Source organism: Cryptomeria japonica, chromosome 10, assembly GCF_030272615.1.
Source record: "Cryptomeria japonica chromosome 10, Sugi_1.0, whole genome shotgun sequence".
In the NCBI taxonomy this organism is placed as follows: Eukaryota; Viridiplantae; Streptophyta; class Pinopsida; order Cupressales; family Cupressaceae; genus Cryptomeria; species Cryptomeria japonica.
Window position 1 is genome coordinate 16950985 of NC_081414.1, and position 15386 is coordinate 16966370.

The window sequence follows — 15386 nt, forward strand, 5'->3', positions numbered from 1 at the left end:
GAACTCTTGGAGATGGGCTTCATTCGTCCAAGTAAGAGTCCTTTCGCTTCAGCAGTCGTCCTTGTGAAGAAGGATGGTACCATTCGCATGTGTGTGGATTATCGTGCTTTGAATCAAAGCACCATCAAAAATCGATACCCCATTCCAAGGATAGATGAGCTACATGGAGCCAAGTTCTTCTCAAAGATTGATCTGAGGTCAGGCTACTACCAAATTCGGATGAGAGGGTCTGATGTTGAGAAGACAACATTTAGATGTCACCATGGTCACTTTGAGTTTTTAGTCATGCCATTTGGGTTGACTAATGCTGCTGCTACCTTCCAGTCTTGTATGAACAGAGTCTTCCAGAAGCAGTTGAGGAACTTTGTGTTAATCTTTTTTGATGACATTCTGATCTACAGCATGACATGGGAAGAACAACTCAAGCACTTGGAGGAAGTGCTTAGCATCCTTGAATCAGAAAGTCTGTTTGCCAAAGAATCCAAATGTGAATTTGGAATGAAGGAGCTACTTTACCTTGGTCACATAATCAATGCTGATGGAGTGAAGGTTGATCCCGAAAAGATCAAGGCAATAGTTGATTGGCCACCCCCAGAGAACTTGACTCATTTGAAAGGGTTCTTGGGTCTTTGTGGCTTTTACAGAAGATTTGTGAAGGGCTATTCACAAAACGTTGCTCCTCTTACTGACCTCACGAAAAAGGGAGCTTTTTGTTGGACAGAAAAGGCTCAAACTACTTTTGATAAGTTTAAGAAGATCATGAGCTCTTGTCCAGTTTTGGCAATTCCAGATTTCTCCAAGCCCTTCGAGCTACAGTGTGATGCATCTGGAGAAGGTGTTGGGGCTGTTTTGATGCAAGACAAGCATCCCATTGTGTTTGAGAGCAGAAAATTAAGAGGTGTTGAAAGGGCCTACTCCATCTATGACAAGGAAATGCTTGTAATCATGCATGCATTACCTAAGTTCAGACAGTATTTGGTGGGGAGCAAATTTGTGGTCAAGACTGATCACAATAGTCTCAAGCACTTCATGCATCAAAAGGATTTGAACGAGAGACAACAAAAGTGGGTGAGTAAGCTTCAAGCTTACGATTTTGACATTGAGTATGTCAAAGGGAAAAACAATATTGTGGCTGATGCTCTATCTAGGAGACCTCATCTGAGTTCATTGTGTGAGCTCACTACTGATTGGAAGGACATGTTGCTCGCTAATTATGCCAAAAATCAGTTGGCAATCAGCATCATTGAAGGTACTTTTCATGACGAAAGGTACAAGGTGGTTGACGGGCTGATACACTACAAGGGTAGAATCTTTGTGGTGGCTGATTCTAAGCTCAGAAAAAAGTTTTTGATGACATTCCATGACATTCCACTTGTTGGTCATCAGGGTTTCTTCAAGACATATAGGCAGATTCGGGAAAGATTTGCTTGGAAAGGGCTGAAAGGGGAAGTTCAACGCTACATCCAGGAATGTCCTACTTGTCAGATGAACAAGAATGAGCACACTCTACCTGCTGGTGTGCTGCAACCTCTTCCCATTCCCAACCAAAAATGGGAAAGCATATCAATGGACTTCATCACTGGATTGCCAAAAGCCCAAGGCAAAGATTGTATCTATGTTGTAGTGGACAGATTGACAAAGTTTGCTCACTTCTTTGCCATCACGAGCTCTTTTTCAGCAGCTCAAGTTGCAGATTTGTTTTTTCATGAGGTGTTTAGATTGCATGGGTTGCCGAAAAACATTGTGAGTGATAGAAACAGCAAGTTCCTAAGCACCTTTTGGCAAGAAGTCTTCAGGATGAGTTGTACGATGCTTACTCCAAGCACTAGTTATCACCCCCAAACCGATGGACAAACAGAGATAGTGAACAAGTGGTTGGAAGGCTATCTGAGAAACTATGTTTTGGAGCAGCAAAGAGCATGGGTGAAATGGCTCCACATAGGCGAGTATTGTTACAGTTCTTCCTTTCACATGTCAATAAGGATGTCTCCCTTCATGGCTCTCTATGGTTATGAGGCTCCTAGCTTTGTTGATTTGGTGTTTGGTGATAGCAAAGCCCCTCAAGCCCAGGATTTGTTGCAACAAAGTCAAGACATCTTGAAATCCTTGAAGAACAACTTGCAGATTGCTCAGAATCAGCAGAAGATGTACGCTGATCAACGACGCGTTGAGCGCTCTTTTGAGGTTGGAGATATAGTTTATCTTCGACTACAACCATACAGACGTCTACTCTCAAGAAGAGTGGAGTTGAGAAGCTCAAGCCTCGTTTCTATGGGCCATTCCAAGTCATAAGAAAGGTTGGAGCAGTAGCTTATGAGTTAGAGCTACCTTCGAGTAGTAAAGTGCACAATGTCTTCCACGTGTCTCGCCTCAAGAAGGCACTTGGACATAATGTTATTGCTTCTTCACAATTACCACCTTTGGACGAAGAAGGGCAGTTGATTTTGATTCCGGAAGAGATTATTGATTCCAGAGAGCGTTCTTTGAGAAGAAGAACAATCAAGGAATACTTGGTGAGGTGGAAGAATTTACCCTTGGAGAATGCAACTTGGGAGAATGAGGAGATTTTGCAACATCCAAACTTGCAATTGCTTGAGGACAAGCAATCTTAGGGAGGGCGGACTGTAATGTCCCCTTCTCAGGCGTGATGTTTCAGTTGACTGATGGCCTATTTTGGAGACCCGTAGGCTACTCAATGGGTGAAATTAGGGTTTCCAGTTTTGGAGGTTGTTGTTGCTTGTGAATTAGAGTTTGGATCGCTGATTCTTTCTGGGTTTTCAGAGGGCTTCGCAGTGGTATGTCCGACTTTGCATACCGAGCACTTTTTGGAATTTACTATTTTTAGTAAATTCTATTTCTGGTAGTGGTCCTGATTATTTCAGCACAGTTGGTTCTCTTCTTCAGTTGGTTCAGTTAGCTTCGTCACTTTTGGCCTTGGGATGTTTTTGGAGAGATAAGTTCATTTCATTTAAATAATGTTATGTTTTAATCTTATATTTTAAAGTTGACCCCTTGGCCTAGCTTCATCACTTCAAGTTGTTTCAAAAGGTGGTCTTCAAGGGTGGACACATCATGGAAGGGATTTAATATTTCCTAAGGTTTAAAATCTTGCTTATGAAAAGGGGTGCCAACTTTATGAAGAGAAGTGAATTAAAATAAAGGTTAATTAAAGCTTTTAAAAGTGGCACCATCTCTTGGAGGAAAATTCAAATGTGAAATTAAGGCGCACTTTCTAGAAGCCTCTAGAGATTCCTTGTTAAACTTATAAATGGAGGCCTCTTCCCTTCATTTTGGGATTGGATGTCTATTGAAGTGTTACTTTGCCGGAATGGTATTGGGGTTGCTTCAAAGAATGAATGCCTCCTAGCCTTGGCATTGCTTCTTGCTTGAAAGATAGCAACTAGTGGTGATTTAGTGTAGTTGTGAGAGTTTGTAGTGAGGATTGCATTGTAGCTTGATGTGTGCTAGAAGTTTAGTTATTTGCATTTCATTTCATTTTCGGGAGTCGCAGTTAGCAAGGCAGATTTGTAGTTTCACTCATATAATTCAAAATAAAAACATATTCATTCTGGGTATTGCATATTTCCTCTTGTTTTGGCTAGGCGCTCCTTTGTGCAAATTTGCAGATTCTAATATGAAGTGTTTTATTTTATAGCAAAGAATCACCATTCTTGCCTGGCGCCACTGTTGGGAATTGCCTTGGGGTTCGTGTTAAATAATCTGTTGGGTTGATGTCTGATTTCTTGGTATTAGTTTGTTCGCCTCCTTCATAGGAAGCCATTGCTTTTGGTTTTGGGTCATTCGGACTAGTATTGAGAGAGTAATGAGCATTTTAGTGATTCCATGTGTTGTTGAATAAGCATTTCCAGTGCAGGTCTGTCGTAAATCAGAATATTAAGATTGATCCTTGAGTAGAATTTCTTGGACTTATCATTTTTGTTAAGCCCGGGAGAGTCTTCTACATTGTTGTAGCATTGTATAGTCTTAATCTTATGATCTTGGCCAGCATTCACTATCATATTGTAAGCTGAACAGTAGTATTGGCAGCATTTCTTCTCATCTTCATTTCACACTTGTTATTTACATTTAATTCCATTTCTAAGTTCTTAGCATCTCCGCCATATGGTAGCTCCATTCCCGCCCTGGGTTTGAAAGCACATGTTTGGTGTTGAGTTTTCCTTCCAGCAGTTGTAATTGTAAAGATCCTCTGACCATATGTTAGTCCATCTTGGGCACATTCTTGGTTAGAGTTGCTTTCAGCATACACTAAGATCCTTTGACCATATTTTAGTCCATTTTGGGCACATTCTTGGTTAGAGTTACTTTCAGAATGCTTTAAGACCCTCTGACCATATGCTCACGCCTTGCCCAACCCGGAATCCTGGTGTAAATTCTTGGTTAGAGTTGTATTCGGTATCGTTTTGGTTTAAGTGCTAACCCTAACCGATATGTGTTGCATTACTTTTTGTAATTGAAAAATTGAAAAAATTGGTCTGGGATATTTCAGTAATCCCTAAATGTTGTCAATGTCTCATAAATTGTAATGGACACCCTAGAATGCCCAAAACCTAAACCAGCCGTTAATAGGAATTTGGTCAAACAGTTTGCAGCCAACTCTTTATTTCACCGTTTAATGTTTAAACCCCTTATGGCTTCGGAAATGAAATGCTTGTTTGTTTTTATGTCTTTGCATAGATTTGAAATCACATAACATGAACAAGAAGGAAACTACAATAATATGCAAACTGAAAATTGAACTACTGCTGATAAGATGTTATTTTCAGAATCAATAAAATCAAATACATGGCAGATTATCAACTCACTAATTATTCCAGCATTATTGACATAATACTCCAGCAATCATTTTCAATCTTGCTGCTACAGTGACATGAATAGTACCCACGTGAATAGTGTTGCGGCAATATTAATTTGTCTTCAATAGGTCCAATATCTTCATAAAAACATCTCCTCAGAATGGCATAAGCATCGGACAAGTAGGGAAGAAGATATGAACAAACATTAAATCTGCCTGTAGCTGGAAATGCACCCAATCTGCCTGATAATGAAGCTGATAGCAATGGATTCCAAAGGCCAAACCCGAGGGGAATGACGTCTAGAATGTCACAAGAGAGGATAGATGTCCTCTAATGTCAAGAACGGATCTGCAACTCACACATACCAATTCTTCTCATATTCAACATGCTGAATGAAGCCACAAAAGCTTCCTTTTATTCTTTCTCGAAGGGACGACCCAACTCACTTGAGCAATGTGGGATAAAAGATGTGCAATATAAAACATATTAAAATATTCACTTATGTCTCCCTTGGGGGCCCCTTTGATTGGCACACATCCCCATAAAATAAATATTAAAGTAACACTTTAATATTTTACAATTAAATTAAATGTTACTTTAATAACACTTCAGGCATTAAAATATATTAGCAATCGGACTTTGAATAGCGCGACTGATAGCTTGTCGGAAAGCTCTCGTCGAAGAGTATCGAATCCAATCACCAAAACTAGCCTCTGTTGTGTCTTGCTGACTTACTAAAAATAGTAATTATGCCTGAAACTAAGTAAATCAACTCCGTTTTGGCCCAAACTGGAAATGACTAGGCCAAAACACTCCAAGATCCCCTTAAACCCTTCGTTAGCCCTCGGGACCATGTAGAGATAGGCTAACGCACATACACTTGGTCAACTGCTAAAGTGGGGACATTACATAAATCGTATCTAGGTTAGGGCCAACTATGTAACTAGAATGGAAGCTGGAGCAAACATAAACATTCGTAACTCGATGAGCCTTGGCATGCTTCTTATACATCTACTTCTCAAAGTCTTTGAACATGAATTTTATCTTCATAAAACTGTCTAGAGAAGAACCAAATCTGAATGGTTGACTTAGTCCTTCATTGATCATTTCAGCTAGGTTCCCTTCTAGACTAACAACCAAATCATTTGATCCTCTTTGTATAAATTTTCCTTTGTTTTCTCCACCAAACCATAGGTGTCCATTATCAAATCAACGGCCTCATTCTGAGTATCCTCCAACTTTTTCACTGCTTCCTCAAGTAAATCAATTCACAACTTTATGATTTCAGACTATTGCAATATTAAGGACTGATCTCCTCTATCTAGGGTACTCTCCAAAACAAGTTTTTCAAAGCTAACCCTTGATATTTTTGTGATTCTAGCAAGTTGTCCACATGAACCTGTAGCTTCTCTTTGAATTTGGCTAGTAACTTTTCAATCAGCTCAGAGTCTTCCTTAACCCTATCATGTAGGGACATGACATCTTCAATAACCTTTGAGCCTTGTGTTAGTAGATCATTCAGCCATTGTTTTGCATTTGATATACATGTCATTTCTTTCATGGTTGAGGCATCTTGTTGAGAAATAGTGGTAGGGGTAGCAATTGACACATTTGAAGATTGGAGTGGGGTAAACAAGTGTTTATACCATAGTTATGCGACTTGGACTCGGCAAGCATGACTCAGACTCGGCTTGGACTTGGCAAGCATGACTTGGACTTGGACTTGGGACTCAATGAAGACACGACAAAGTGAAAAACCCAAGAAATTTAGAGGATTTTAAAGATTTAAAACTTGTTTCATGCACCCTTTATTAAATAAACCTTAAAGGCACAATAACATCATCAAATAGAAGCTAATTTGATCACACACACAAGTATACATCGATCACATTTAAACTTTTATGTAACAAATTAGTTGTCTTACTTTCTTCAACTCTTGTTTGGTTTTATAGTCTTTATCCATATAGGATACAATAGTGGTAATGATTGTTTGCATGCCTTCAATTTCATAATCTGTTATTTGATTGTGTAGTTTGATCCTAGATAATTGATAATTGGATGAAAGTAATTGTCTTTCATCTTTGGCCACCATTGGAGTAGCAACCTCTTCAATGTTTGGACCTTGTGCATTTGTAAAAATAGAAGAGATAACTCTATCCTTTCTTCTTTGAGGTGGCTTCTTGATCATAGCTGTGATGACAGAGAAATCATTAGTTAGAGGCTTTTAAACTTCTTCTTTTTCATGGTCAAATCTAACTAGGTGGGAATGTGATGTCCCCTTTTCAAGCTTAATTGGCTTGTGAGCAATTGTCTATTATCCGAGTTTTCCTATAGGCTAATTGGTAAGCAAGGGAGAACTTCAATTTTCTCAGAGAGCATAGAATTGGTCTAGTAGTGGTTTTGTTTAGGGTAATGAGTTTAGATGGTCTTGGTATGACTCGTGGTGCTTTCAAAATACAATTTCATCCTTTTGCAAGCTCTTCAAACTTTTTGAAGAAGCATGCTATTTGGATGTTGCTTTATTTCATTGTCCTAAGTCCTTAGTGACATATTGGTATGGTCCAAATTTCATATTTGTCTCATTTTGATGCTTGTCGTAACTTGGTTGCTTTATTAAAGTATTAAATAATTGGAACTGAAGTTTTCCAAAGGAGGAAATGCTAAAAGGAAACTAAAGTATAATTATTTATTAAAATGTGTTTTAAGTTGTGCCTCCATGGGGATGCCTAGGCCCAAGGGGATCTTTGCACATAATGAATTATTATTTATTTTGAAAATTTGTGGAGGAAAAAGGGAAACTATTTTTTTTTCTGTCTAGAATGTTATAAAAAAGAGGTGGAGAGATCATTGTTGAGGTTAGGCATGATATGATATTGCTTTTGCAGTTGAAAGAACCTATGTTCATCTCCAATTTTCTTGAGGATGAAAACCCTACATTGAAAATATTGGTTTCAAGGACAAAACTCCCATATCTCAATCAAAGTGGTAAAATTGAAGGTGGTGAGAGAAATGGTGTTGAATGACACTTGGTGGTTTAATAATTGGGAAGAAAATTTTATTGTTAAATTAAAATGTTTGAGTTTCTACTTTGTTTACTTTTTATTTTCAATTTTTATTATTTAATTTACATTATTAATAATGTTAATGTCATAATTTTTAAATGTTTCTCGTAGATATATTTTCTCTATCATATTACCTATTGTGGGGGCATCAAGTATGTGGATACAAAATCTTCTAGCCTTGGAGAGATTTATGAAACCTTTGATATCATGCTTGATCAAATGAAGCAAAAAAATTGTGACATAGATCTTGGTTTGCAATTCTATGAGCATACCAAGCCTATTGCCACAAAGAGGTAGAGCACAATGAATACCCCTCTTAATATGGCTGCCTATGCTCTTAATCTGGAGTGCTACACTCCTAGAGTTAGCCAAATTCTTCCTTTTGAAGATGATGATGTAATGGAGGGATTTATAAGGACCCTTAGTAAGACGTATAGCAATGAGGAGGCAACCATACTTAGAGAGCAATGGCTTCATTTTTTCTATCCTTATGGTCTGGCATTCAAAAAACTAGAGACTAGGATGGATAGGGCATTGCACAAAAAAGCCCCATTGGATGGTGGAAATTTCATTTGAAGGACACACTAAAGTTGAAACAACTTGCTATTCATCTACTCTACAACTTGCCAGTTCCTCTGTTGTATAGAGGAATTAGTCCACCTATGGTTTCATCTACTCAATTAAGAGGAACCATCTTACATCTAAATGTGTAGAAAAGCTAATTACAGTTCGTCTCTTGAAAATTCATTTATACTATTGTCTCCTTGCCCTCAAAAAAATTACCCTTAGATTGTCATCCTTGAAACACGTCCATTGTCGTCCATGTCCCCAAAACGCCATGGAACATAAAAAAATTGCTTCTCTATTAACCTCTTTGTAAATGTGTTGGATAGTAAAGTTTTCAAATGTGTCCATTATAGGCCATACCTTCTACAAAATCTTATCTATCTTCAAATTTGTGTGCCTCTTTTGCAAATAGCATTAATTATCATCATTGAGTCTCCTACCTATACTTGACAAGCCCGAAATTTTTAGATACCTAAAGGTCAAGGAGGAAGAACAATGCCTTAGATTCATTGTTTGTATTATCTTTTTGTCTCTTAGAGGATGCATCGACAAATTTCCCATGCTCACTATGAACTATGCAACACACTGTATTTGCCAAGGCTTACTCTAGCAACCCCATCAAAATTCATTTTCATCCATCTTGTTGGGGGAGGGGTTCAACAAAATTCTAAAATGTAGGTTAGGAGAGACTTAGATTTGAGTCCTTTCCACTATTGTACTAAGCCCTTATTCCATGAGGTAAAAGATTTCTTCTTTGAAGGTTGGTTCAACACTTTGGAAATCACTAATTCATCTATGGCTGCTTTGAGCTTCTCGAGAAAGATCTCCTTTGATATGTCCTCTTGAAAATTTTACCAGTTTTCTTTCCACACCTCTCAACTTAATGGTGAGAAAGTTGAGAATCTTTGTATTTTGATCCATGATGTGAATAATTCCAATGGATCCTACTCTTGCACAGATCCATTTGCAAGTTTTAATAGTGAATGGATAGTTTATCAAGAGATGGTTGACTATTTCCTCTTTCTTTTCACGTGTAACACATCTTGAAGGTCCTAGGTAGTTGAGATTTCTGAATTTATTAGTCGTTGAGATCTTATGATGTAAGGAAACCCAACTAATCTTGGGCAAACAATTTTCATCCTAGCATAGATTAATTGGTCAATCTATCTTTGGTGCTTTGGAGTCCCTAATGATGTATCCTAGCTTCATAGAGTTTTTTATTGATCTAGCACAATTCCATTTGATAATATCCTATCCCAATGAAATGAAAACTTTCTTTTGGAGAGTTCTTGCTCTAGAAATGTTTCTTATTGCACTAGGATTTCCATACCCTTGATATCCTTCCAATCCCACTTCTCTATCCTTTACAATTTTACCAATTTAAAACTTTATTAATTACAAATACAATAACATCATTTACTCAATTTCAATAATCATGCACATGAGAAGAACACAATGACACACGATATTTACATGGAACCCTTATGGGCGAAAACCACGACAAATTACTTGCTTAACCTACAAATTACAAATTACAAATTTCGTAGGCTTAACCTACTAGAGGCACCAACCCCTCATTCAATTCGTGAGCACTTGCCCACTAGATGCACCAACCCCTCTTTCAATTTGTGAGCACTAGCCCACTAGAGGCACCAACTACTCTTTCAAATTGTCTTCACAAGAGCTATAACTCTCTTTTTCAATCTGTTCTATTCAAATCTGCTATAAACTGATCATAAAACTCCCACAATGTGATCACAATCTTCTCTTATAATCTTCATTTGTTCACTTTATCATAATCTGCTATTTGGTCTACTCCAAGTCTCCTATAACTCTTCACAAATATGTTCCAATTGTTGGCGGCATTATTATACACGGGAATAACATTAGTTAATTATGTGTAATTGTTTTGGTTAGTTGGCAACCGAGGGGTGGAAGTTGCGGTGCGACGGTTGGCGTTGAGGAGCAGGGGCCGATGGAGGTGGAGGATACCGAGCCTCACGTGCGGTTGGACGTTGTGGGTAGTGACGCTGTGGTGACTGTTTCTGCTCTTGTGCGGCCATTTCCTTTGTGATCTTGTCTCTGGCCTCCCGCACTCTCTCGGTCTCCATGTGGGGATTTGGGTAGGCGTGGAAATGGAACCTCCTACGGACGTCACAGGGGTAAAGTCCTTCCTTGGTCATGTGGGGTACTACAGGAGGTTCATCAAGAACTTCGCTGAGGTGTCCCACCTGTTGGATAAGTTGACAAGGAAAGGGGAACCATACATTTGGGTAGAACCACAGAGCAAGGCCTTCGAAGAGCTGAAGACAAGGTTGATGGGAGCGCCCATACTGGCATACCCGAACTGGGATAAGGAATTCCACGTTCACGTGGATGCCTCAAACTATGCCATCGGGGCTACATTAGCCCAAGTAGGAGGACACGGGCTAGACCACCCCGTTTATTTTGCCAGCAGATTGCTCTCGAAGGCGGAAAAAAACTATAGTACCACAGAACGTGAAGCACTCGGTATGGTCTATGCCATACAGAAATTCCATCATTACCTCCTCGCCACACCATTCACATTTTACGTAGACCACCAGGCATTCATGTATTTAGTAAACAAGCCCATTATCCAGGGGGGGATAAGTCATTGGCTATTGCTACTACAGGAGTTCACATTTTTAATTGTGGTAAGACTAGGGCGAAGCCATGTCATAGCCGACCAACTGTCCCGGATTAAGTCGGGGGAACCTCCAGAGGGAGTAAATGACGATTTTCCGGATGCACACTTGTTCCAAATAGCCGTACTCCCGTCATGGTACAGAAAGATTGGTGAGTACCTATCGACGTCCTGATTTCCGGAGGGTATGCCTCCAGGGGAACGAAGAAAGCTCGCATTAAGGAGCAGGACTTTTTCGCTCATTAACGGGTTACTCTACAAAATGGGGCCGGACCAGATATTAAGGCGTTGTGTCATGGAAGAAGAAGTCTCGAGTGTACTAAGGGAGGCACACGAAGGGACCGCAGGTGGACATATGGGTCCAGACACCACAGCCTGAAAGGTGCTTCTCGCAGGATTATGGTGGCCAACAGTATATCACGACACCAGGGAGTGGGTCGTGAGGTGTGACACTTGCCAACGGGCCGGCAAACCTTTGAAGCGGGACTTCATGCCCCTCAACCCGTCGCATGCACAAGAACTCTTTGAGCGATGGGGACTCGACTTTGTGGGTCCTCTTAAGGCCAGCCGCACACGACGGTGCCGGTACATTATAGTTGCGACAGAATACTTGACCAAGTGGGTGGAGGCAAGGGCTCTCCAGGATAATTCGGCAGTAAGCACAGCGAAATTTATTTATGAACAAATCATTACGCGATATGGTATACCTATTCAGTTGACCAGTGACCGGGGAGGCCACTTCGTGAACCATGTCATACGCCGGTTGACATCAGACTTCAAGATTTTTCACTCATTCTCAAGTCCGTACTACCCACGTGCCAATGGCCAGGCGGAGGCCACAAATAAAATAATAATGTCGGTGATATATAAGTCTTGCGGAGTGGAGAGGGTTGACTAGGAGGAGCGCCTACCGTCAGTACTTTGGGCATACCGAACAACTTACAAGGTAACTACTGGACAGACTCCCTTCCAGCTAATGTATGGACAAGAAGCCGTGGTGCCAGTTGAATTCATGGTGCCGAGTCTAAGGATTGCCATCGATAATCGCCTTGGCGACATGGAAAGCCTAGGGAGAGGCTCTACGCGCTGAACAAATTGGACGAACGAAGGATGATGGCTCAGTGGGCGACAGAAACAGCCCAGCAAAGACGGAAGATGTGGCACGACAAGCATCTCCGGCAAATGAATTTTACTCCCAGACAGCTGGTGTTAAAATTCAATGGGAAGAACAAAATTAAACCTGAGAAATTCAAAGTCCGTTGGTTAGGGCCCTTACGGATACGTGAGGTAAATACGAACGGGGCGATAAAGTTGTGGACGCTGGACGGGAAGGAGATACCAGACGCAGTCAACGGGTCGAAACTAAAGATCTATCACGAACGGAGGGAACCGGGACCCCCCAGTCAGTCAGCCGCTAAAAAATTGAAAAATTTAAAAAAAATAAAAATTGAAAAAAAATATATAAAAGAAAATTTGAAAAAAAAATATAATAATAAAAGAAAATTATAAAAAAAAAAAAAAAAAAAAAAAGAAGAAGAAGAAGAAAAAGTGCCCACCGTACGGTGGGACCACCGAAGGTGGCATCACCGTACGATGGAATTGTAATGTCCCCTTCTCAGACCTGATCTTTGACTTGGTCATTATTGGCTTCAGGGCATGATTGAAGAGTTAAGTTGATATATTTAATTAAAAGGTCACGTTTTAATATTATATTCGAACGTTGACCCCTTGGCCTAGTCTATTAACTTTATGTTGTTTTGAAAAGTGGGCTTTTTGAGGATGGCGCCTTCATTAAAGATTATTTTATTAATTTCCAAAGTCAAAGCAAGCTTAATGTGGGCGCATTTATCAAGGTATTGAATTTAATTAAAATATCAATATTAAGCTTGAAAGGAAAAGGACGCCATCTTGGAGAAAGGATTAGGGTTTGGATATTGAAGTGGATTTTAGGGTTTCGTGAAGTCAACAGGAAGTTATAAAAGGAAGACTTTGAGCATCATTTCACATCTTTGGTCTACAGTACTGTTATGTTGCCGGTTTGGCTCTGGGTTTGCTTCGAGGAATGAAGGCCTCCTAGCTTGGGCATCGCTTCTTGTTTGTAAGACAACAACTAGTGGTGATTTTAGTTTAGTTTGTGAGTTCCTTGAAATTTGTGCATTGTAATCAGCATTCTAGTTCTTAGTTTCTGATTTTTGCATATTAGAAGTTCCTGGTTTTTGCATGTTAGCTTCAGCAGATTGGATGTTTAATTCATAAATCAAAAAAGACAAAGAAATTCGTTGTGGGTATTGCATATTCCTTTCCATATAGGGAAGGCGCCCATGTGTGCCAATTTGTAGATTTATTTGTGAAGCATCAGATTTTTAAAAGAGAAATCGCCCTTTCCAATTGGGTCGTACCTTTGTTGTCTTGGGAATTGTGCATTGAGTGTTAGATGCTTTTAAAGTCTGTTTTTTGTTCTTAGTCTGAGCGCCTCCTTTCTATTAGAGTTTTCAATTGATATCAAGCATTTTGAGTGAGTAAAGAGTGAGTTCCGAGCATTTCAAAGGAATCCTATGTTGTTGGTTATTTGTTGAAAGGTGCAGGTCTGTTAAATCAGTTTGGAGAAATCTGCAATATCTTTATTCGATGGTGGTGAGAGTTCTTTGAAAGCGATGGGAATGCTTCATTGAAGATTTATTCAAGTCTGGAGAAAAGGTTGGATCTGTTTATTGCCATTTCCGTTAATCTTACTTCTCAGCAAAGGAATTCATTAATATTGTACCTCTCTATTTATATGCTGATACGTATTGTTTGCAAGATTTCATCTTTCATAGTGTAAGCTGGCAGTAGTACTGACAGCAGAGTATAATCTTGCTTTATCAAATTGTAATGCTCTTCTTACTTTCAGCATTTGATATTGTATTTAATTGACCTCCACCCTATGGTAGCTACTTTCCCATTCTGGGTTAGCAAGCACATTCTGGGTGTTGAGTATTTCCAGCTTCCGCATTTCTTTTCAAGCATTGTTTTGTAATCACTCCGCCATATGGTCGCCCCTCACTCCATTCTGGATTGGGTAGCACATACTTGGTGTAGAGTTCCCTTTCAGCATTTAGGGTAGAAGATCCTCTGACCATATGCTCGCCATCATCGGCGCCATTCTTGGTTAGAGTTACTGCATAAGCAATTTGTTTTAGATCCTCTGGCCAATGCTCACACCTTGCCCACAACGGGATCCTGGTGTACATTCTGGTTAGAGTTGCTTCAGCACGTTTTGGTTTATCTTCTAACCTTAACGGGTGCATTGAATGTAATTTGTAATTTGTACAAACGAAAAAATTTGGCTCGGAATACTTCAGTGGTATCAGAGCCAAGATCTTGCCATCCTGTGAACAATCTGTCTATGAGTGACAGAGAAAAGAGGTACATTGCAAGGGAAGACAAGAAGGTTGGAAAACAGTTCCAGCCTTATCAGGCTCCAGAAGGTCAGACAGCTTCAGAGATCTTGAGGGCTCATTGGGAGTCTTCTCAGGAATCAGATATGGCAGAGGGTGAGAGATCAGTTGGGGGTAACGAGAGAGTTACCAACAACAGAGATGACAGTGGGAAAGGAAGAGAAAGATCTATGAGTCCCGGAAAGAGATTTGAAAGAAAGATGGATGCCTTGATGGACATGGTATCTCTCATGATGGGGAAAGTGGGTCAGAATACCACTCCACAGAACAACTCAGGGCATAGAGGAGAGCATAGTGCCTCCAACCAGCATGATGGACATGCAGCCCGGACTGTGTCAAACAACACTTATATTTCTTCCAGGCCATTCAAACCCACCTTTTTGGCACCTGAAAACACTCAGCCAGAGCCTGAAGAGAATGCTTCATTCGTGGAGCAGTTGAGACTTGGTCATGCAGAGTATGATTCTCTACCTGACGACATCAAGATGGATATGTCCTATAACGATTTCATGGATCATAAAAGGAAAAACAAAGGACAAGGGAGACACTATGATCAAAGAAGACCATCAAATCAAGGAGACTTGTACCAAGCTTTCAACAAGGTGACACTTCCACACTTTGACGAGAGTGATACCAGTTCAGCCTGAGCTTGGATTCAGAAGCTGGATAACTATCTAGCTCTCAGACCTATGGCAGAAGAGGAAGCGATCAAGTTCGCTACGCTACACCTTGATGGGGTGGCGCATGAATGGTGGTACCATGGCCTAGTTACTCTGGGTCATCGATCTATCACAACTTATGATGAGTTCACTACTAGGCTCATCGAGAGGTTTGAAAAGAA

The 15386-nt window shown here is 40.0% G+C and overlaps 1 protein-coding gene across 4 annotated transcripts in view; it reads left to right on the forward strand.

Annotated features, from left to right (window-relative positions):
- The window catches only part of LOC131076717 (transcription initiation factor IIF subunit alpha), a 258184-nt gene that overhangs the window by 154062 nt on the left and 88736 nt on the right, over window positions 1-15386 (forward strand). Inside the window, exon 7 of one of the 4 annotated variants that reach the window (XR_009113478.2) lies at window positions 13694-13805. The exons of the other annotated variants lie outside the window; for them this stretch is intronic. The gene's annotated coding sequence lies outside the window, so the exon portion shown is untranslated. The remainder of the gene's footprint in view (window positions 1-13693; window positions 13806-15386) is intronic. 4 annotated transcript variants of the gene reach the window in all.